Source organism: Glossina fuscipes, unplaced genomic scaffold (assembly GCF_014805625.2).
Source record: "Glossina fuscipes isolate IAEA_lab_2018 unplaced genomic scaffold, Yale_Gfus_2 2, whole genome shotgun sequence".
Lineage (NCBI taxonomy): Eukaryota > Metazoa > Arthropoda > Insecta > Diptera > Glossinidae > Glossina > Glossina fuscipes.
The window spans coordinates 6007021-6032817 of NW_023998416.1; the positions used below are offsets into that span (position 1 = coordinate 6007021).

At 32.1% G+C, this 25797-nt stretch overlaps 1 protein-coding gene across 8 annotated transcripts in view; it reads left to right on the forward strand.

The window, feature by feature from the left end:
* LOC119633789 (protein abrupt) overlaps positions 1-25797 on the forward strand; it is a 136727-nt gene that overhangs the window by 24954 nt on the left and 85976 nt on the right. For 7 of the 8 annotated variants that reach the window (XM_038027532.1, XM_038027531.1, XM_038027529.1 and 4 more), the window contains exon 3: positions 21413-21499. The exons of the other annotated variant lie outside the window; for it this stretch is intronic. The gene's annotated coding sequence lies outside the window, so the exon portion shown is untranslated. The remainder of the gene's footprint in view (positions 1-21412; positions 21500-25797) is intronic. 8 annotated transcript variants of the gene reach the window in all.

The window sequence follows — 25797 nt, forward strand, 5'->3', positions numbered from 1 at the left end:
CTATCCAGGATTTGTATTAACAACAATTTATATTGCATTTTTTTTTTTTTTTTTTTTTTTTTTTTTTGATGACATGACAGTAAAAATTTCACAAAATAACGGTAATATCTGACATTTTTGCTTTAATAAAGCAAATGAAAAACGCACTCAGTTATTGGTTACAAGCGCTGTATGAGAGTTTCTTAAATAAAAATTCCAAGAAATATAATTAAAAAGAAAAAAATGCGCATTAATAATAACAGCCAAAGCACAAGTAAACAAAATCGACCGCAAATCCACAACAGTAAGTATTCGTATATGTATGTAAGTTTCTATATACATATATATATGAAATTTATTACAGGATAAAGAAGAATACGATACTTAGACTGAGTAGAATAAGAAAACAACAAGAATGAATAAATAAATAACAAAAAAGGGATGCTTGAGCTCTGTATGCAGTAATTTTGGTGAATCACCTTCACATAATTTGCAACAACTACAAATCAACACTTAAGAAAAGGTTAATAGCAAGATGAAAATCACCATCAATATGCGAACGCACAGAGAGTGTAAAAATCATTTATATGTCCAGTTGAACTTAAGTAGGTATTAATTCCTCCCAAGCGGTTGCACACTCATTAAACGAAGAGCGTAAAAAGATTTTTTTTCCTCATGACTTGCGTTTTTCAAAATCATGCAGACACACGCACACACAAACATACAGCTTTACACACGCGCACATACATCCATATAACAACTGCTGGCATTAGTGTGAGTAGCATGAAGTATATCAAGTTTGTTAATATACTTGTGACGCGCTGCAAACATTGCACAGAGGAATTATAAAAGAATGAGAAAAGCAATATATCAAAAGTAGCGATTTAGAAAATCGTACACTCTACTAACGGGGAAAGTGTGATTACATTTGAAAAGAGAACCTCACTGGATTAAAGCAAGAGAAAACATTATGGTCGGGCTAGGTCAAGTGTTAAATATCCTACGCTGCATTTTCTAATACAATTGTTAGTTCTGCCACCAAACACCCAAACCCTGCTTTTATATGAACTTGTCATTATGAAAAGGTGTAATAAAAATTAGAGCCCTTGCAAATAAAGCCTCACTTTCCGTAAAAATGTTTGTGACCACGAGTTTCAAAAATTGTGGTAAGTATTCAAAATTCTGCATAGTTAAGTTTTATATCAAACCACTATTGTGGATCAGTTTTTTTTTTTTTTTATAAAATCTTAAAACTTTGACTTTCCTGCTTATATAGGTTAGGATCTAAAAATAGGCGTACGTCGTCCAAATTTTTTGAAGTTAATCTTTATATCAAACTACTACTATAAATTAACTTTTATCACAAACAAAAATAGGCGTGGGTTGTCCAAATTTGGTACAGTGAATTTTTCATATTTAATTACGACTGTGGGTTAAGTTTCATCACAAGCTATTAAAATTTAGAGTTTTCTGTTTTACAAAAGTTCAATTTTCCTGAAAACCCTTATATAGGGCGGCAAAGATGGTCCCCAAATTGGGTACAGTTATTTTTTTTTTACCTTAAATTACTATTATGATCTAACTTTCATCATGAAGCATTGAAAATTAGACATTTTTTTAACATGAACCTTAGTTTTCGTTATATGAGAGGGAGTTCAAAAATTGCCAAAGCCGGTCCAAAGTTTTCATGCCAATTTAGAATGCCGAAATACTGTTGCTTAGCCACTTTCGTCAAACATTTTTCAAAATTCTAATTTTTCACGCATATCAACCCTTCAAAATAGGGTATTAAATGGAGAGTGGTCGAAAAAGTGGTCTGTTCCGAAATATTTTCAATAGTTTTCGCTCTTCGACCAAAAGAGATCTCAGTATCAAACGTCACCAAAACAAATCAAAAAATGGAATCTGGAAAGTGACTCTGAGCCAATCGGTATTATAAAAGATGGTTCGTACAACGTAATATACTCTGTACCATAAGTAGTGTAGGGAATAATGAATAGAAAGACAGTAAGAAGCAATATATAGCGTGATAGAAAGAACAGGAGATAGAGAGGAGCAAAGTAAATGAATTTATTAACTAATATTTGTTTATGTTTCTACATTTGTTTATTTCCTTGCATATATGAACAAATAAACGAACAAAAAGTTTATTCAATTTTTTTAATGTTTGCCTTAAGATCGAAATTTCCTTTCTATAATGAAAAGTGATTTCGCGTTAAGAATAGTAGTAGCCCTGGAAGTGCCCTTGATCTACGTTTTCTTCAAACATTAACTGAAATTATGATGATTCCTGACTTCGAAGAAGATTCCGGAAAGTAAAGATACTCTTGCCGCGAAAGGAAAAGACAAGAGAGATCCCCCTCCTGTTAGTGAATCTGTTTAACATCCGATCTAATAAAGTGATGTATTGTAATAATCTTCGACCTAATAGGATGTGTATATATATATAAATAAAGAACTACTTGTTTAAACCACATTTCTATATACTACCATGCCCAAAACTGATGAGCAAATTAATTTTTTTTTTTTTTTTTGAAATCTATTACGACTTCATTTTGCAAATCGATTTACGCAAACCAGGCATACCTGTCAAATAACATTCCTTGTTAACAGTTTGGCTTGGGGGAAAGAGTTCATAGTGCACAACACAATGTGTTAATATCATCTTTGGGAGGGTTTTTAGTCTTGACTCACCTCGTGCACGATATTCACTCGATCGTAGGCGTATATCCAAGTTTCATGATCGATTGTTAGTCGGAAATCAGCCCCTCATAGACATTGTAAAAATCGGAAAAGGTACCTTTTGCGTCGCACCTGAACCACTATTTACGTTTATGCCGTGAAATTTGGAACAGACGTCTCTCACAGACCTACCAAGTTAGAACAAAAATATTTCTCATATTCGATATACCGGCTCAATTTAACTTAAATATTAGTTTTACTCTTTGTGCAATGTATTATATTAAACTCATTTCCACGGTCGCTATACATTGTGAGCGTTGAATGATTTATACTCTGCCAATATTAAATAGCCTGTGATCACAATTTTAATCATCATTCATTTTGTCATCATTTCAAGTTATACTCAATGCTTCCAATATATGCCGAAACGAAACTGTACAATTTTTTCCGTTAATACGATCGCTTTTTGTTCAAAGCTGAAAATCAATTTTCTTATTATTATTAACCTTAATATTCTTTCCTACTAAAGAGCGTTCAAAAGACATGAAGACGCAAAACTTTCCATTTCTCTCTCGTTTCATCTTTTTCTAATTTCTTCTCATTAGGCTTTGAATCAACGGAGAACTTCCGATTGTCTATCGGTCAGGCACACTTAAAAGTTGATCATGTTTACAAATCCAATCAGATCCGCTAGTTAGGTAAGTAAAGCTTCATTACACTTATATCCCTTATCTGTTAACTTAAGAGGCATCTTACGCGTCCCCTTATTGCTCTCCGTATTTCTTCTTTTCCTTAACTCCAAAACATTTAGTTACTCTAAAAAAGAACTTAGCGGGCATCTAAGAACATATAATTAAATGTTTTGAAGTTCACACGCAAGACATAATAGAATTTGAAGAAAAAGCTTTTTTTGGCTCTTAAAAGTGTTACTTATGTTTCGAACAATCACTAAACTCATTTATACTTATCATGTGCAATGAAAAATCAAAGTATCTCGTCTAGACTTACCTTAGCATTGTCCAAATCAAGGAATTTTCTTCTTTCCCTCTCTTCGCTTATCAGCTAAAATTTAAACCTGAACACCGCATTAGCTTCAAAGGATTTAAAGTCCCTTTTAAAATTCATCTCGTTGCTCTTTAACTTTTTCTTGTCATTGCTGAATTGTTAGGTAAGCTGTGAACAGTCAATGAATTTCCGTTAAATAGCTATCTAAATGCAAAAGCGCGAATATTGAAAGCCCAAGAATTCATATGAAAATCAATCTACTTTTTGTCCCTAATCGTATGAACCGTTTAGTTCTATGCTATCTTCTTCGCCTTGGTTGTGCCTAGGGAAGTGTCTTTTCAGAACATCAATCTGCATAAAAATGTCTGTCGGAAAATTCGCCTCAAACTTCCTCTTAACTTACTTTTTGATTTTTCTTCTTCTATTGCTTTTTTCCTAAGACTATTTATTATGTTATATGCACCGTTAATCGTTGATGATAAATCTTCAAAGTATTCGTATAAGAAAACATTGATTTTTAGCAATTTTTATTATAGCAATGTGAAAGCAACTGAGAATCGAACGATAATCAGCGATAGAGCGCAAGAAGAAAGAGAAGTTTAAAAAAAATTAAGAGATTTCTTTATGTCATGAAAGAATAAATGCAAGTGAACCTTGTCGTGCTATTGTGCATATACATATATGTATATATATGTATTGACTCACACGTTTGCAAACTTTATTTTTCTTGCAATTAATAATAATAAAATGCGTCATTTGTTAGTTAAGCACTGAAAATTAAGAAAATAAAATTCCTACATTACAAAGATAATAACGCGAATGTATCATCAACTTTTAACCTTTTTACATATATTAACAAGAAAAAAAAACAAAAACAAAAAGGCAGCACTTACTGCATAATGAGTATCAAAAGCTTTTTTTCCCCAACAAATCTGCCTATGAATCAAGATTTTATTATTATTACTCAATCTTTACCACAGTGACTTACTTCTTTCTTCGCTTCGTAAAAGACAAAAAGAAAAAAAAAAAAAAACAAAAAACAATAAATAAATAAAATAAAAACCAACCAATCTGGACTCTTTGCGGGTAGGCATGTATTTCTCTTTTCTTGTTAAGCTCTCGATTTCTCTTACGTGCAGTAAGTTGCTGTTAGTTGATGCGTGCATGAGTTTTATACTGGACGTCCTTAATGCATAAGAGTCTTTATTGTCTTTATTGTATTAACACTTAACGTAAAGTACTACTATAGTGAATGTTGTCGTTAAACAACGACCGATTTTAAATTCATTTTAGTCCATTTGACTTTTTGTGATTATTTTTCATTTGTTTAACACGAAAACAAAAGCTACGTGCAAATACACACATATATATATATATAGAAGTATAGTGCGCACATATATCTATATATATATATATATATATATATACATAAAGCGTATACAGGTCTTTAGCGCACAGATTTTTTATCTTTACCTGGATTTTTTTGTGTAATTGTTTGCCATTAATTACAACAACGACAACAATAACGAAGCAATCGTAAGTAAAGCAAGAACCATAAAATCATCTTAACAGCAAAAAATACCAAAAAATGAAATAAAAGAACAAAAAATCAAAAAGAAAAAAAAAAAAAACAATGATTTTAATTCTTATGATCTCTCTTATACTGTATATTCGATACAGTCATGCTTGCTTTTATTGTTGTTGTTCTTGTTGTTGTTGTTATTGTTTTTCTGGTTAATTTTTATATTTATAAATCCTTTAGCACTATAAGTTCATTCGCATGTATGTACATACGTATATATATATATATATATATATATATATGTATATATATATATATGTATATTATTCTTACTTATATGCATGAAACACTTATTGCAATGACACACCTTTACTTAACTCTTTTTTTTTTTTTAGTTTGTTTTTCCTTTTTTTTTTTTTTTTTTTTAATTTTAATGTAGTGACTGAGTGAGTATATGCTCTTAACCTTACTTTGCTTTATTCCTTCTTGTTGGCTTTTATTGTTGTTGTTATTAATGGTTAATGGCCTCTGATTACTGATGGTTTGGTTTGGCTTGTTAGTGGTGTACTCGTTTATTTAATATCATTATTGTTGTTGTTATTGTTATATTGTTGTAGTTGGTGTTGTGTCACCTTAAGTGACTTCAATTCATCGTAGTGTCGCCAAAATGGATTTATACGCCCTGGTCTTTGTTTTATGAACATATATAAATATATACACACATATGTACGTATATATATATATATATATATATATTTAGTGTATTTGCGTGATAATCCTGTGGTGTTGTCCATCCTCTTTTAAATTCTTTACTCTCTGTACTCAGCATATCATTTCATAGCCTTCATATATCCAATTCAATTGAATGCACACACATTCCGCACATATTCTCCTTATTGCTCCTTTTCACCGCTCAAAACTCTTTGTCCATAATGTGCTTTTTACCGTCAATGTAAAACTACACCTTAACAAGTTGCAGATTTATTTTTGCTTTTAAAAACTTAATGATTTCTTACTTTGCCACAGAAGAAAAATTGAAAAAAAATAAAAATATATATGATGGTAACAAATTACTGTGGCATGCAGGTATATGTAAACAGATATGTACGATCAGCTTAACGCACATTTAACATAAAAATTCAAATGAAGTTGAAGTGAATACAATGAATTTTGCGCACAAGTTTACATACTATATAATACTCTCATAAGAGGATATTGTTTGTTCTTCCTCTCACACTCACACTGCATTAAAACGATTTTTATTTACCAAATTCATACAGAATACATACAGTATAAATTTATTTATTATTGCATTTCCGAATTATTTCTTCCGTCCACTACAAACCCAAATTATGCGTTATATGTGTTTTAATCTGGATTATTGTCTGTCTATTTAGTCACTTATCTATGACTTAGTAGCAATGCCTCTAAAAAATTGTTGTTTTCCAAAATTTTACGTTAAAAGTAAGCAAAAAGATTATAGTGTGCCACGGTCCACCCTTAAATACCCCTACATCAATTCGTTTAATACAATTATTCATATGGCGAGTTTTTGAAGTAAAGCGCTATATGGGAAGCGATCGAGTGCTCCGACCTAAACCATATTCAATAGCGTTTATCGTTCGACCAAAACACGTCGGTGTGTCAACTTTACTCGAAATATCGTAAAATTTGCGACATTTAAACTGAACATAAGAAAACCGTCGAAGAGACGGGCAGAGAGAAAGAGAGAGAGAGAGAGAGAAAAACAAGTTTGAATCGATTCAGACAGCGATTCAGAAAGTTATTCTGAACCAATCGACATAATAAAAGATGAGCCTATTCCAAGCCGTTCTGGGTGTTGGATACATCCGCACAAACTTGATATACCACTGTACCCCAAGAGGTGTAGGGTATTAAATGGTATTCATATTCCGATCGATTGTGAATTGCGTATGATTCAAAACAATTATATGTTATTCGTAATGTTTGATGTTAACCGTTTCGACAGATTGCAGCAGCTGATAACAGAGCATACTCTTCTGGTCCCACCGAATGCAGAGCAGCGTTTTCCCTCTTAAGGGATTCAATCTTGAAGTCGAGGTATCACTCAATAAATATCCGGTCTGATAGATACATGACAACATTGTTGACAGAAATTGAAACGATTTTACAATTTACAGTGGGCTTAGCGATCTCAGCTTTCTAATTCAACTCAGTGAGTTCGTGGGATGGCATATAGATGTCGCCACAATTGACAAATCCATACAGTTGTACAGTTGTTTTGGTGCGTCATCGGGCATCGCGGGGTTAAATCGACAAGATGGTGTACCAACAAAGATATGTGTTTTCGTGACGCTAGTGTTATTTTATAAATTTAATTTTCGTAAAACAATGAAAGATCTGAACTTCTTGTGTAGCATCATTAAAACGACTATGACTTGAAAACTAACTGTCAAAATAGCATGAAATTTTGACATGTCTCATTTGAAAGTAGGTACTATCTAAAAATCGCATGGATTCGTCAATAGTTATCCCACATCTTTTTGTGATCCTATGGATTTTTTGAGTGACGTGTTATATTACAAACTTCTAGTTTATTTACGGTCATTGTGCTACGACAAGGCAAGAGAGTATTGCGGCAAGCCTAAGTAAGTAAGCTGTTGCCCAAATGAAAATGATGCCAATCTCTAAAGATACGTGTGCAAGGCTGAGGTGCGTAGCATCTAAAAATTTCTTCTGTAACGAATATGCTTTTTACGCTTGTTACATTCGTACCCATATTTCTTCATCATTACATATCCATTCCGATAATATAACGAAAAATCTAGTTGGCCTTTTTTAACCATTAAAACTGTTAGCTTATATAAAAGACTATAAAAACCGCGTCGCGGTCAAAATGTCATTAACAAAATAACGTAAGCAAAAAAGAAGAGGAAAACCCCTTCAAATTCATATGTAAAAGAGTAGAAAGTCTTTGGATTATAACCGCAACTGATGTATAATACAGAAAATTTGCATTCACTATTAATTTCATCGGTAATGAATTCATAAAAAGCAAAAAGCACGCCCACTAACAAAATTTAACTCATGTAAACTGCGATACTTGGTATTTATGAAAATTAGATGGATAATTAAAGGGTTCAAATAGTTCAAAAATTCATACACATATAAGTAAATTCGTGACCATTCAGGCGTATATATGTGTGAATATCGAAGGAAAAGAGAAAAAGTAGAAGAAGAAGAAGAAGAAGAATAAGTAGAAAAAACACCCATGCACTCACAACGAAAAATATGAATTTTAATTTATTTACCATTTTTCCGTTTTTGTTTTTCAGTATAATTATATGCTAATATGTTAATTTGTATTAATTGTGATAGAAAAGGTGATAAGGTCACAAGTCAACGCGTTTGTTGTTATATGTGTATTTAAATATATAAACTATGTATATACATTGCTATGTATATACATTTAGGTTTTTCCCTTTTTATACCACCCATCCCCGAAGGATGATTCATTTCGTCAAAACGTTTGCAACGCTCAGAGGTAAGCTTCAGATACCATACAATGTGTATACATTCTTATTCAGCATTAAATTTAGAACCGAAATAAGCATGTCCCTTTGCCTGTCCATCCGTCCCCGATCCGTCCGTGCAACGTCTGTGGAAGAGATTTTCTTAGCAGAGACATGGGTAAGTTCTTGCACGCAGGCTGTTATTGAAAATAAGCGATAAGATTGGCCAAGTGAGTTACGACCCCCACATGTCTATTCCACGAAAACTGTGAATATGAAAATTTTGTTCTTTTCCATTTTTTTTAGTCGTTGATGGTGGGTGCGAAAGATTCGGACATGACCGAATATAATATTCTCTCTCTTGTTTTTTTTTTTATTTTATATATTATTATTGGTCATATATAACGCATGCATATAATGAATGCAAAGGTGGTTGAATTTCTTTTTTATTTCATATTTTCATTTTCATTGAATTTTATAACCGTAAAAATAATACATTAATGTTAATTGCAATGAATGAGTGAATGAAAGGACGCGTATAAATAAGCGACTAAGTCTATGTTATTATTTCTAAATTGTATTAATATTTTATGTATTTGAACTGTAGATGTTTTCACTTATTTCTTAAAATAGTATTATTGTGCTGTTGATGATGTCGCTCCTCTCCTACGTACTTTTCTATTCGTTACATGAACGCTTTTGTTATAATAATTGATACAACTGGTTGTCATGCAAACTTAAACAAATGTAACAAGTTTCCAACTAACCCTAAGCACCTTATGTTGTATATCGTACATACATATATATATGTGTATGTACATGTTTTTATAACATTTACTCATTCATACATTCAGCTATTAACGAACAATTACGTTTTTCTTATGCATATGCAGTGTTTTTCTTTTAACTTTTTTATATTCTCGCTTTTTCATTTTTTTAATTGTTTGTTGTGGGTTTTATTTCCTTTCACTTCTCTTCTATTTCGGTTTCTTTCTTTATATTAAAACATTACTCCTTACTTCATATTTCGCTATGTTATTATAGATATCTTCCGTTTTCTCATTTTCTTGTTTTATTCCACTCCCAACTTACTAAACCATAATAATTATTGGTTAAAAAACAGCAAAAGAATTTTCAAAGAATTTCTTAAATACTTCCAGCATTTATATGTTCACTCAAGAAGACCACAAAGGCTATTTTACGCGTCTTGAAGTTACTTTAAAATCGATAAATAAAAAGGAAAGGAAAACCGTAAAGAGACTCCTGAACACTCATCACTTATCACGTACGATAAATGTTTGAAAATCAATTATTGACTATTTCGTTACGCTGTTAAATATCGTTTTCCCATGACTCCACTAAATGCTTGCACCAAATTTCAAATAGATTTTTGATAACGAACCGTAGCATCAAGTGCACGTGCATTGTATCTAAGTGACGCCGCTTACTGAAACAAATGTTCTAAGATTTTCGACTATTTTTTGAGGGATTGTTTTTAATTCTCTCCTAATCACAAGAGTTTATGTATGGAACCGATTCAGTGTTTTTTAAACCTCTACGACCTAGTAGGTTAGCTTGCCACCTTCATTCTGCTGAATACATATTACAGAGATAGGTAGATAGTTAGATAGAGAGAGATAGAGAACGAAAGAGTTGTAGTGGCAAACGAAGATACAGCTGAACGCAAAATTACCCTTAATTAAGGAGTGAATGAAAACTAGCTTCAAAGCAGCAGATGGATTAAGGGTTTAAGGCGTTCAAGCTTAGTCGAATAGTTTGACGAGCACATTACGGCAATTGAAGTTAGACGAGTTGGTCGAGTGTCTCCATGCACTTAAGGTGGTAGGCTTAATCAAATAGGGCTTAAGCAAAACGGAATGAATGTTACTTGATTTGGCTTCGCCAGCAGTTAGTTCTTCGATACTTTTGTCAGCTTTACATCATCAATGATTCACGTCCTTTTATACGTGCAACATTGCGATGGTAAGAAAGAAATAGGGATTCGCCGATGGCTAGATTATTTGTGGCCTATCGTTATGTCGTCTGCCATCACAGATTGAATATTCACCACAGCTACGGCCAAAGTAAACTCTACCGCACTAGAGATTTAAACTCATGAACACTGACTTGCTAGTCTAGTCATTCTTACCTAGTAGACTTCTCATACGGATGATAATTGTTTCCGTTAATAGTTTGAGGCAGCGAACATCGGCTTGGTTGTCGTGACTCTTATCTACTTGGAAATGTGACAAGTCTGCTTAGGGTCTTGGAATTCTAACGGGTCAGATGCCGGGTATATAGCTTTAAGAAGCTACCTATTGATATGTAGAAAATCAAGTAGGATGGATAAAAAAAGCTAATATTATTCAAGAGGTTATGTCGATCAAAATAGCATGTACGCCAGACAAGTATTATTTATTAAGAGGAAAATTTGGACCCATTTTTTCAATACAAGTCTTGGCGACAACTTCAATGGGAATGACACTGTACAGAGCTGTATTAGGAGTTGTGGCGATTCAAAAACGTTCCTAAATTTGATGTGGCATGTCCTCTGGCTCAGACAGGGGGCGCTGAAATGAACTTAGCTAACATAGGGTAGATATGAATGCGTTAGAACAAATTAATTATAAGCACAAGGACTACCGACCGGCTTCGGGCATCCCAGCTGATAACGTGTGGGAATCTCCATTAAAGTCCAGAGAGCGACTTCCGATCCTTGATACCATCTTTCTTACACAAGTTAGATATCCGATTTTGTCTTGCATTTTGGCCATACAAGCAGATTCTCGGAGTATTTTGTGTGTTTCTTGCGCGAACAGACAAAATAGCCAGACGTTTCGCGTCGTTTTATGAGCTCCTTGGATCAATAAGCAGCATAATTACAGGTGTACGGCAACTCTCTCCCTCTCTCCCTCTCTCTCTCTCTCTCACTCTCTTTTCATAAGAATATCACCTACATTAGCACTAAAGATAGCTTGAAACATAATTATCTTTATAATCCTATCATTCGCGGTGACCCTAATTGCTTGTAAGCTTCCCTTTACAAAATTAATGTCCAAATTAATCGCTTAGATCGCCTTTATCTAATACGCATAAAATTCTACGTTGATCTATTAAAACTGAAAATAGTTCTAATCATGGAGCTTACTTCAATTGCTTGCAATAAAATCTTACATATATATACCTGTCACTAAGGCACACAATCCCATATAAATATAAAAAAAAAAAAGTACAGGAGAGAATCTTGTATAAACTGGCGAGCATGTCCTTGGCCCAGAAAAGATGTTCAACCTATCGGTATTAGTTGGCAATTGATTTTTCGAATCAACATCTCCAAAATTTCTATATTGCTCGAGTCGCTCAGAGTTCTTTCAGCGGTTTTGTCGTATGAATTGCGTATATGTCATCAAGCTTCAATTATTTATGAGGTATCTGGAAAAGGCGACACCGAACGGATTTATACGATATATCTCGTTTCTTACGGGAGAATTGCAAACTTGCTTGCAAACTTTTTTTATAATTTTCCCCGTCCTGACAGTCTTGTCGCTTATGCACACAAATTCCTTACTTTATATATTTCTTACATACTATACTCCTAGGTATAGGAACTTAAAGCGCTAGTAATCCAAAATACGTTCGTAGGTAAGCGCAAATTTTAGACTTATTTTTCATTATTATTATATTGTTTGTTGCAAGACATAAATTAAATTAATTAAATCGATTTGGATAAGCATTCCGTATAAAACAAAGACGAGATCTTTTAACTTATCTACATTTAATCGATAATTGTGTTGAGCGTGCTGATGAAAAGTAGATTGTTAAGATAGTGGCCATGAAAATGCGCAGCTACTGTTATTGTTGTTGTTGCATAGGCTTTTCTCGGCATACACAAAACTCATAAATCTTTTTTATTACTTTTTCCAATTGCATAACGAATTTGTTTTGTGCATGTGTATATGTTTGTGCGTCTGCTGGTATGTTTATCTTTAACAATTATTTTGTCGTTGTAGGCGTACAATTTTGAAATTTTCTTTCAGCTTGCCATAGTTTAGGCTATGTTTCATTTTCTCACGTTTTGATTATCAAAGATTTATTGGACTGTTTTTCCAAAATTTGTATACCAACAAAAAATTTAAATATTTCTAAGGTAAGAAATGGAGGGGGAGAACTGCAAAGGTAATAAAAAAATAGAAAAAGGTCCAATAAAAAAAAGAAAAGGGTAAAGTAAAGACAAGTAAAAACATTATAGTGAGCCACAAATATAACGATTTTTTAAAAGAAACCGTTTTATATGAAGTGGTCGAAAAGGTCGTCCAATCCCAGTCGTTGGACCAAATTGTATCAAAGTATCGTAAGGCGATACGATCTGTAGGTTGAACGCGAAAACACATATGGAGAGACATCGGATGGACGAACGGATAGGCAGACCGACAAGCTTAGATTGATTCAGAAAGCGATTCTCAATCGATTGGTTAATCGGTAGGTCTATCTTAAATCGTTCTGGATGTTGCATACATCCACACAAGTTTTGTGCCACTCGTGATGCAGGATGTAATAAAAAGAGTATTCAAGTATTCTTCTCTATTTTTGCGACCGTCATCTCGAAAACTTAAAAAGCATAAGCAAACAAGCGGAGCAACAACTAAATCAACTTGGGAGCACAAAAAAACAAGTTAGACAGACAGACAGACAAGTTTAAATCAAATCAACGGAAAGTGATTTGAAATTAATTCGTATAATAAGAGGTGCGTTTCTCTGAAGTCTTACGCACATGCACAAGCGATGCAGGGTATAAAAATGCGTAGAAATTTTAGTGAACTGCCACAAAGTATTCTTATGTCAAGCTTTTGTGCGGCGTGGAAGCGATAAACTTTGAAAAAATCTCGCAAAATAACAATAAACAAAAAAAATAAAAAAGCAAGGTTCTAACGAAAGTGTCGCAAAGTCGGGGGTACTTCTGATAAAAACGGAAAAATAATGAGATTTGCATTTTGAATATTCGTCTAAAGTCATGATTTTATAATAATCATTAAGCTGAGAGATACAAGAAGGTTGGCTCGAGACACTTTACCGCTGTCGATAACGTAAGCAATTTTCTTATTGCCGAATGAAAAACCTTTCGATCGCAACATTGCAGTTCAGTGACATACTGAAATTTCGATCGGGACAATAAAGCGGCCCAAGGTTACAGTATTATTCTTCTTCTAAGATAGAATGCGTTATAGATTACATAAAATTAAGAGATAAAATTAACTGATCAGAAAATTTGAAAAACTATTCGTCGACTCCTCTTCTGAAAGAAAAGTTTTATATACGCATTCAGATTTTTCTTCTCAAATATATTAAGCGAAAAGGCAAGAAACTTCTTTAAGTGATTTTTAGATTTATATATCAAATATATTGTAGTTTATAGAAAGTGCAAAGTGAAGAAGCACAAAATGCTTTGGAATTGTTTTCATGCTACTTTTGTGTTCTCCTTTTAGTATGCAAATGATTTATTCATTCATTCAGAGAATCGAAAGGTGTGACGAACACCTGAAGAAATTAACCAAAACCTTTTGACCGCACAATAAATCTTTCCTTCTAAAACAAATATTTTTCATTTCACATTTTCTCTAGGTATCTATTAATATTTTAGTTTTGCTATCTTTTACAAGCCTTTCTCATTCGCCAATTACTTTGCTTTTGCGTGTTAGTTAATAATAATAACGATAATAACTGTTTTTTTTTTTTTTTTTTTTTTTTTAAGTAAAATGTCAATCAACTTTTTACCAAATAAAATATTTGTTAATTATCCAATCAACATTTTTGATAAGTGAATGACAACTTGAATAAAGAAACGAGTAAAACCATTAAAGAGATTGGCTGTAAAATTACTTAATGGATTATATCAATAGCATATATATGTATATACATTTAAAATGCATAACGTGGTATTAATTTTTATTTAACATCGTTCAGTGTATTCTAAATTGCTAATTAGAAAATTTAGATCAAAAAGTACCAAAAGTTTTTTAAACAGTCTGCGTTAAGTAATCAACCAAATCTTCTCTTATGTCATTTCCATTGTTCCAAGTGATGAGATTAAAAAAAATTTAGTTCTATTTTCAAGCAGCGAGATAAGCATTTTTCTTTTAACTTTTGCATTACTTTTATAAAAAAAATTATAAAACTTTTTCCCCCCCCCCCCCCCCCCCCAAAAAAAAAACGATGTAAAGGATAAGTACACAAGCACACTGCTTGATTAACATTCCAAGTTTTGAATAAAATTTTTGTCGGCAAACGTTTGAAGGATCTCACAACAACGCTTCGGCAAGGGCTTCGGCATTCTACAAATTTCTTAATTATGGGCATGGAATTGTGAAGGCTTTCTTAGTTCTGAATGCTTGACTCGTACTGTGTATCATCGTATCCCGCAAAGAAATTGAAATTTATCGTAGTATATATGCCAATAATAATAAAATTGAATATCTTTGAGCACTGCGGACTCAGTTTTAAGTTAAGGGTCACCCTTGGAAAAGAAACAGTCGTTATGATCACATCTTTTTTTTATTTTATACTTAGCCTAACTATAAAGTATGTGATTATTACGTACAAGTAGCCCTCCTACATCAGGTCACTTGTAAGACATGGTTTCGTTAGAAGACACATGGTACGAAATTTACCATTAGTATAACACGATTTTGCTATAAAACCATTGCCAAAAAAGTTTAATTTGTATTCCAACAAACTTTTTATAAATCACTTTTCGAAAAGCTTTCTTTACCGCTTGACAGGGAACTATGGGAAAGCCAATCGCACTCATTTCCCCTTTTGCAGCTTTAAGGCCTCAACTAATGCGAAAAGAACCTCTAATCAGTTTGCAGGATTTCTAAGAAAGATCATACGATATGTTTCACCTTTCAAATAATTTATATCGAAGTTTACTACTATGCGTACTACGATATTTCAAGTAAACGGACAGGGTTAATATTAAGCCTTTTTTCATTTGGGCGCGTAAAAATTTCAACGCAACTATGAGATATTTTCTATAAAACTACAATAAGTGCTTAAAACATCTTGCTGCTATCGGCAAAGGTGCTAATTTTCTTCAAATTTAAGACCCAAAAAAAAAAAGAAAAGAAAACCAGTTTCTTGAAATTAATAAAAACAAATAAATAAAAGTTGATACCCACACTAGATCTGACATATGTACATCTATCTGTGCGTATGTGCATTTAAAAGATTGCCCAACATGTTTTAGTTACATACGCGTAAAGAGAGAGAAACTAAAAATCAACGCTTATAACGCTTGTTTTAAAAAGCAGCAATTGATCTTTTATTACGTACGCACACACGGCATAAAAAACTCTAACAATTAAAACACAAAAAAAAAAAAAAAAAAAAAAAAAAAAAAAAAAAAAAAAACATTTATTTTACAATCTTTACAATAACTGGGTTTTCTTTTCTTTCTTTTTTAATAGTAAAAGCGAACCGATAAATAAAAACGATAAAACTGTCGATTTATATAAAATTTACGACCAATTGATATTTAGAAATGAAAATCTGGCGCGTTATTAACTTAACTGAAACTGAATAAGAAAAGCAATATATAAATGGAATGAAAACTACCTGATGTAAGATCTTCAAGAGTCTTAGATTATTATAGATGCCTGTGGAAATCCTATCCAATGCATTTTTTTTTGTTTTCTTTCTTTTACAAAATCCACAGTGAGTGTGGCTTTGTGAATAGACACTTATTGTTAATTCTACTTTTCAGGCGTAAAGGTAGACTATTTAGTTTTAAGGCATATGATTAAAATCATTAAAACCAGACGTCAATATTTATTATTATAATCGCTAGCACAGATTAAGTGTATACTTGATTCGGTTGTCCTGTTGTGTACTTGTAAAGGTACACACGAATATAATTCTGATAAATGGAAAATCTCTTGAGCTTCTCTATCAAAAATATCAAAAACTTCATATATTTTTAGGTAAATTTCGTAGGTTAAATCCACAAGTGGCCTTTATTTACTTATAAATTGTTTTATATTCCTTTTTGTTGAAACGGTTTTATAGCAAGAGATTTTTATCAAGTAAAGTGTAACAAATAATGACATGAAATTTTTAATAGATGTGCCTATCATTAAAGATTCAAATCCTTGCCATCCTTGTCCGATTTTTATATAGTTACCTGACTTACTCTAAATCTCTTCCCCAATGCGAATAAAATGGATTTCTCTCTCTAGCTTATGATTTTTATAATCATCTCTGAGAAGTGTGGTAACATAAAGGGCTTGAAAATATATATCTCAGGGACTCAGGGGCTCAATAATTACATGAAACGAAGATTAGTAACCAAACTACTTTACGCCTCTTTAGGTATTGACTAAAGTCACCACGGAAGTAATGGCAAGAGGTCTGTACAATTCTATTTATCCTTTTTGTTGTCTATCCTTATGTTCTCTATATATATATTGCTTTAAGAGATTTAATGAGCTCAACATTATAAGATTGGATAACATGAACGATAAGTAACGCAAAAGTCGACTTAAGCTGCTTTAGTCATCTTATTGTTTTTCCTTCTCCTTATAATATTTCTTAAGATTTGAGTTTGATTTGTTCTTGTAAAGGATCCTTTTTTCATTTTTAATCATTTTCTTAACGTTCTTAAGTGCATGACTTTTCATAATTTAAGGGTGTTAACGTAAGTGTCTGTAAGTACATTATTTTTTCTAACGATCGAGACAGGTCTCCGTACATTGAATAATAAGTAAAAACGTATTGACTATTAGTAAGCCATATATCATTTTAAAGATTAAAAACAAGAACAAGAAATATAATTATATATTTATTTTTGGTCTTTTTTCTTCAAGTTCTCATTAATAATGAGTTAAATTTTTACCTACAAATCAAAATTCTTGTTAATTTTGAAAACCTTCATAAATATTATATGTAAATAAAATATTTGTTTAATATGCAAAAGTAAAGAATTCATCCTGTCACTCTGTTAAGAATTTAAACTTTTAGCAAACAGTGATAGCATAATTCTTACGAAGACAATGTCGAGTTCTATTTGGAATTAATTTTAAATTTCTAAAGGAAAGAAATCAAGCCAAAGATATTCAGTTTTCTAATATTTCGATTTACGATATATGAAGAACACCAGCTAGCACGCACCATGTCTAAAATGTAACGCGTCCAGACAGGATGGAGCACGGAGCGCCTTACGTCTACAATGTCTTCCGAAATTTACGAGAGAAAACTGATCAAACAGCAATTACTGACTGCTTGGCTTCTATATGAAAGCAAATAAATTGATAGATATATAGAGATAACAACTCTTTGCAACATTCGGACAACTTTGGTGTATAATAAATTCGTCACTCAATCCATTTGTAGGATGATAAATAGATTTCGACACTTTTGATGAACTTATATAATTTTTAGACAGTATCAATCTTCCAACGATATGTGTCAAAAGTTCATCACATTCCAACCATCAGTTACGGTTGACGTAGTGACATTACCTCGGCAATCCTCTCCAATCAAATATGCATAAGGTTTCCTACCTTAATGGAGGTGACTTCAAAAGCTTTTGATAAATGAAATCTAAAAACTAACTATTAAAAGGCACGAATTCATTTACTACGCAATGAACCATTTTGCTTGCCCACAACAAATTCAAATGACAGGCAACTTTTTTTCGAAAATCTTCTTTTCTGATGAAAATCATTTTTTCTTCAATAGCTGTGCTAATAAGGCAAACATAGTAATAGTTGTCATCGGGAAGAACTAGACATCGCCATGTTAGTCATGGATCATTCTTTAACGATGAATGTTTGATGACGGTTAGTAGCATCATTGCCGTAGTTTTGTTTGAAGATGGCTTTTAATGAAGAACACTGGGTTTTTATAGGCGAATTGAAAATGTAAACAAATTTTGCTCGACACTTCATGTAAATCGTGCGACAATATATTTATTGCGATCCAAGTTTGACGAAAGAGAAACTCAAATATTGCTTAGGATTTTGTACGTTTTGGGAAGTGAAGTGTATACAAGCAACTCGTAAATAATCTATGATACAAAACCCGATATTTATCGCGGAGTTGAAAAATATTTCAACCTTAAACGTTAAAGTTAAAAAAGGATTTTAACATTTATACACTGGAAACTAGCCTTGATGAGCATACAAATTACATCCTTTTCCATATGTAAACAGCATAGTATCAACTTATACTGTAAATGAAAAACTATTGTTTCCCCAACATAAAATAGGTTTTTTATTCAAATTTAAAAAAAAAAGAGTCTCTTTTCTTATATAATCGCCACAAATAGTAAAGGAATGACCTGGTGAAGATAATCGCTAACTCTATTATAAGAAACGATGTTTCGAATATTTTACTCACTTATTGTTGCAACTTCGCCAGCTCCTAACTTCACAAGCTATACGTGCGATTTCTTCATTTCACAAATTCCTCAGAAATCCATTGCGTTAATACTTAGATCTTCATGATAAATTTCCCTCAAAGAACCAAATCCTAGTTCATATTAACGAAGTGACGCTCGAAAATCAGTTACAATCCTGTAAATGATTTTTTAAGCAAGAAGTAAAAATAAAATGAAATTTAAAACAAAAATTTCGTTAACTTAGGCTGTTAGCAGGTGCTAAGACCAGTCAGTTGGGATAAAATCTTAGAGTGGGTATTGAAAATTTTTCCAACTATCTCTAGGGGATTTCACTAAAAGCTGAGTATGTCACACTCAATTATTTAATTCTTTATTATAGAAACTTAGGTTATAAATTGATTTTTGAACAAGTAATTAAATTTATGTTTAGTTTTTTAAAAACACATATACATATGCACACATACACTTAATTAATTCAACTCTAACTATTGTGAAAGAGCAAAAAACATTTGCATAGAATGCGAAAAAATAAAAAAAAATGTTTTTTTTTTTTTTTTTGCTTTCCAATAAGCTAAACTATAAACTCATTTTTCGATTTGTTAAATATTGTGATCAATTTTATTTATTTATTTATTTTGTATTATTATTATTATTTTTTTTTTCTTTTTTTTTTGTTAACACTTATAAATATTAATTTTTCGCCATAGCGAAGAAATTAATATTCTACTGTTGACTAAATTTTTGTTTTCATTATAATTAAGCGTTTGGCAAAAAAATTTGCATAATTCGTTTAAGATATGATACATTGACCCCTTTTTTAGTTAAATTTTTTATTTTTTTTTTATTTTTTTTTATTTTCTAAGAAAGTTCATTTACTTTAGTTTGATCAGTGGTATAATTAACAATAGACGAAGGTTTTTAGATAAATATTTTTCGTTTTCTATAATAAACTTTTAAAGTTTTATTTTAAAAAATTATAATTATATTTAGTTTCTCTTCCAATCAAAATTAATTGATTTTAATTTTTTATATTTTTATGTCCAAAGGCGAAATGTGTTATAGTACAGTTAACACTGGATTTTCAACAAGCCGTCAGTTTTAAGCTTAGATATTTTGCATAACGAAGTAGATGTCTTCAGATGTTATATATTGATTTTTAATGAATGATATAACGCAGCAAATATTCATAGAGAATATTTCTTTTCTTTTTTTTTGGAAAACTCCTTTTTTTATTATTCCTATATATTGTATACAAGTTTGTATGAAAGCCCGTCAATTTGATGGGGAAATTCTGTGATTTGTCGCGCTCACAAAAATGTACATAGGCACTTGAAATTTCACGCAAGTTTTACTTGATCGATTAAGTATATAAGATTAAAAAAGAAATGGAATCTGCCCACTTATACAATTAAAATGCAAAAGATACTGAAACAATCTCAGAAAAACATTATTATCTTTATACTCACCACTGTGAGACCATTTGTTTTACCCCTAACGTATGTAGCACCCAAAGAAAGCTTCAGAGATCCTATAATATTCTTGATCAGCGTGAAATTCAGAGTTGATTTAGCCATGACTGTCCGTCCGTGTGTCTGTGTGGTGTGTGTTATTGGTATTCACCTAGTGGCGAAAATTAAGATATCGATTTCAAATTTGGTAGACACATTACATTGGAAGTTTCTCCACGCAGGTTGCTTTTGCAAATAGGCTAAATCGATCAGAGGAGAATCGCGTAGTGGAGCATAAATTGAATACAACTCCGTTTGTCTTAACAAAAATTTGTGGGTTTTCCGGTCCGAATGTTTGTTGTTGAAGCTTACACCTGAAATGAAACTTTTACACTGCTTGTGTACGATCACCTCCAAACACCCTTAGAAACAGTAAAAAATTGCAATTTATTATTTAGGCCGAAATTCATTTCAAACATGGATGCATTATTTCCAAGAAACACTTGAAAGTCTAGTGCAATTCGATTACGTATTTTCCGCTTCAACTTCCAGATTAGCTTTAAAATTTCATTTTGATCTGTTAAACACATACATTGATAATAGCTAAAAATTCGAAAAAGTTAGTAAGAAAAGGCAAAAAGAAAATTATGAAACATTGTTGTGTTAATGACTGGTTATCTCCAGCAGATGAAGTCGTTTGAAAGCTTGACGTAAAAGCTACGCGCATCAACTTGCTGCCACTACATAGTATTAATATTTATATCTGTGCATTTATTTGCTACTGATGGCGATGGGCATTGGATATTCGTCCTTAGATGAATATAAGTTCCTTAGTTGTTTCTTTACTGAAGAAATTCTTTACCATTTTTTTTTTTTTTCTTCTTTGCAGTTTTCATAGCTGTAAAAGGCTATTTTGGCATTTGTTGTTGCTTTTTTCATTTTGGTTGAAATAAACAAGAAGCAAGATTTTTGGCAAGTAAGTTTGTTTTGAATATTATATTTAGATGAAGTTTGAAAATTAATTTGTGATTCATTCTAAAAAAGGATTAATTTTCACTTGTTATTTTAAATCAATTTTGAAAACATTTTGCGTAGCATAATAACATATGTTTACATTCATAGCGTTGCTGTAAAAAGGGGAATTAAGTGTAGACGTGTATATAAATAAACAATGTAAAGAAAAATATACAAGATTCATGAGAAAACAAAACAGATAAAAATGATATTAATGACAATACTATGAGAGAGATTTCATTCTACTAAAGACAAATTTCCAATACATCATTAGGAATTAATTTATGTCCAATAAACATTATATAATAACAGACATACGCACTTACATGCATAAAAGGCTCGGTCAGTGAATGAAAATCTTTGCCAGCATTCTATAATGAGCTTAGGATCTTATAATGATTTCTACAAAAACTTTTCTAATCAGAACTGATATCAATGTACAACTGATATCGAAAATGTGTCGCATGTATCTGATACCCATAAATAATCAATTATTTGCAAAAAGATGTATCTTAACTTTATTAAGTCAAAAATCAGTATTCTTTTAGAGATTTCGGTGAACCTGTAGTCTGTGTAGAAAATATTCTAAAAAGTAATATTTGTTTTACAACGCCGCGTAAAGTCCGACGATCCGATTTGTCACGGCGTACTTTCTCATTTTCATAGGGGACTTAATGGAACGGTGGCAACAACGAAAGTTTGTATTGAGGTTGCTACTGATGATGAGAGATGTGGGGTTTCTTAGCGATATTATTATCGGACCTGAAGAATGGATTCCATATGAGCGGGATTTACACAATGGCTTTCCCTAAATCCAAATGAAAGATTAACTCGGAAATCCAGTTAATCAAGGGAATACCCTGAGCCATATTTTGCTTCACGGTTTCCTCTGACACGGAGATGGAAAATTTGTCGGAAAGTTAGCAAGCTTTACTTGATAATGATAATGACGGTATTATAAAGATTGTTTACAGACTTGACCTACAGCAGCCGTCTTTTGGTTTCTAATGGCGCTCTAGTTAGACATATGGATAAGTCTTCTCTTAATGATTATTCGCTTTAGTGCAGTCCAATGCATATTTTATATTTCTTTGTTTTCAAATCCTATAACTGCAAAAACCAGAGCGAGAACATCATGTCCTGCTATCGTTTGCATAGAGTATTAGTTACTGGTCTAAGACTTACGTTCGTAGACATATTAATTAACCAATGCCAGACAAAAGCATAACGAAGATCAAAATCAGTTTTAGGAAAATTTAAGAACCAATATTAACTCGTGAGTAGGATGTTCAAGATTTTCAGCTTATAAAATATAAAGAACTCCAACTAACACATATGTCTAATAAGCAACCTGCCTGAGTCATAGTGAAGCAATTATAGAATTATTATAGAACAGAGTGCACTAACGGTCTATGTCCACAGTGCCTACTAAAATTTAGATAGAAAGTTTAAAAAAAATTACTAGCCATTAAAACGCGTCAATTCGTTTTTTGCTCCACAACTCCTTGCGTTTGTCGCCAACAAATGGAAACGAAGTGATCACTAGCAACTACTGATCACTAGCAACTACGATTAGCGGCTCTTTCTTTTCCAAAAATGATGGTTGATCCAGTCGCTTTAATCAAGTTGAATATTTTATTGGTATTGCGTTCTTTACACACTCCACGCTCGTAACTTTAGCAAGTTGTTAGACCTTTTACGTAACAACAAATTCGAACTTACTGGGCTTAAGAGACTGTCAGAATAAATAACTGCACTTTATTTCGGGAAGAAGCAAATCAAGCAAAGTGTGATCAAACGACGATCTAAAGAGCCATCTTTTAAATGTCTACAGTTTTCTGGGCCAGAGTTGATTTTTCTGTTACAGCAGTTACTTACGTACGTATGTATATAATACTTTTGGGAAAAAAAAGAAAGACTAAATTATTCGATATATCTAAGAAATATTTGCTTATTACTAAGTACGCTCTTATTAGATAGGCGAGATCTGTATAATCATTGCGAATTTTATCCGATATTTAGAGATAGGTTAGCCTGTAGGTAAGGTTCTTACCTTTTTGCATTCGAAATATTACCGCCTTTTCTACCAGCGGTCCTACGAAGCGATATGAGATGCGTTGCATTCGTAACTAAATACAATCTGCAGTGATCGGGAGTATTATACACTGGCTAAGTGGAGAAGTTTAACTAATTGCACCTAGTTCATGATATTGCTGCACTTAACCCTCAATGTCAACACATATGCACTGGCTGAGTAAATTTTTGTAAACTTTTGTGAACGTTCGCTTGTATGGAGGCTGCATATATGCAGCATGTGAACGTTTCGTTAATTCGAATTTATGAAATAATTTCAAACTTTGTGTCACACTATAAGATAGGAAGTTTTCAACAAATTGAATCCAAAACTTGCTCTAATCGGATGTACACGTACACAAGCTTACGCTTTTACAATATAATGTCTGTTTATTGAAAGGTTTCAATAGCATACAAGAGTAATTAATCTCACCTGTAATATAAATAAATGAAAAGATTTGCTTCATATTAAATTAATTCTATTTTTTTTTTTTTTTAATTTAAATTTATTAATAGATTCATTTGCATGTGTCCAAGCTATTGTATATAATCTTATTGCAAATTATATTATTTTAGGCAAATGTAAGAATATAAAGAAATGTTTTTTTTTTTTTTTTTTCTTATGAAATTATTATCTAAATATCAATTTACACGTTTATATTTATGTATTGATAAATAAACATAAATCGAATCTCTTTATTTATCTTTATTTCATGTATATATGTTCACATCTAATAGTTACTCTCAAGAGATTTTTCGTAAAATTGCATATTAATAGTAAATATTATGATCATAATTGTAAACAATTAATATAATATTTTATTATAGATATGATTTATTTGTATTTACAACTTAATGAAACGGTTTCCAATTCCAAAAAATTCGTAAATAGACATAAATTTGAAATCAAAGAATATTAAAACAAAAGATAAAACGATGAGAAAATTAAATACCGCACCACCACAACCGCATTTGTCATTCGATTAAGCAAAAGACCATAGGCAGTATTCTTGATCACAACCAGCTATAGCATACTGCATGTGTGCTTTTAAACGCACAAAGATATTATTGGCAAGTGGGTTTAGCTGCTCACGGACGATTTGCTTCTATCAACTTTGGACAATGATTCATTCTCAAGGTGGCATCAGTGCAAAAGAATCGCCACTTTGATGGCCACAGAGTGACAAATCGATCACAACATACGCTAAGACTAAATATTTACATAATAAATGATTTTTGTGTGTAATTATTGTTTTAATTAAAATTTATGTGGATATGTGCTACACCCAGAGTGACTTGAGATAGATCCATCTTTTACTAAACCAATCGATTCGGTACCATTTTTTTAAATTGATTTAAGCCTGTCTGTCCGTCTGTCCATCTTGTTTCGAGATAGTTCGACAAGTTATGATAAAATTTAGTACACCGATATGTTCTAGTCAAAGGACGAACGCTATTGAAAATGGCTGGAATCGGACCGCTCTTCGACCACTTTCCAAAACCCCAACTTTTTTGTAAAGACGTTGTATGAACCACTGTGCAGTGGCGTGCTATAGTGGTTTTATTTGCTATTGTATTAAGTTTGTTTGAAATTAACTCAATAGAACCTAACTCTAAAATGCTATAGCATTCATGCCGGCAATCGTGGTAAAGAGTATGATTGCTCGGTTGAGGAACCAGCTGCTTTCGCCTGAAATTTTTCGTTAATATTCAATGCAATTCTTATCTTCTTTATATGCTTGGAATTTCTCTTGATGTTTGACTTAACAAGAAAATGAATTTATGATGTCTATGCTTATCAAAAAATCGTCATTAAAAACCTTGCACTATATGTACGATGAGTAAATGCGAACAAGTCGATTGCCGTCAAAAAGGGATAGCGATCAGACTTTGAATGATATTTTAAAACCAGAACGAAATCGCACGCATGCCCACGATCGTACGCGACCGGTGTTTTATTTATCTCTTACTTACAAAAAGCTTTTATTTTTTACGTGAAACCTCGTTCCAATATGAACAAAAAACAATATCAATTCCTTATGGTCCCGCTAAAAAGGGTCAATTATTCAAAGTATATATCAAATTAAAAAAAAAGCGAATCTAGCTAATCAATGAGAAAGAGTGAGAGAAAGAAAGAGAAAGAGAGAGAGAGAGAGAGAGAGAGAGAGAGAGAGAGAGAGAGAGAGA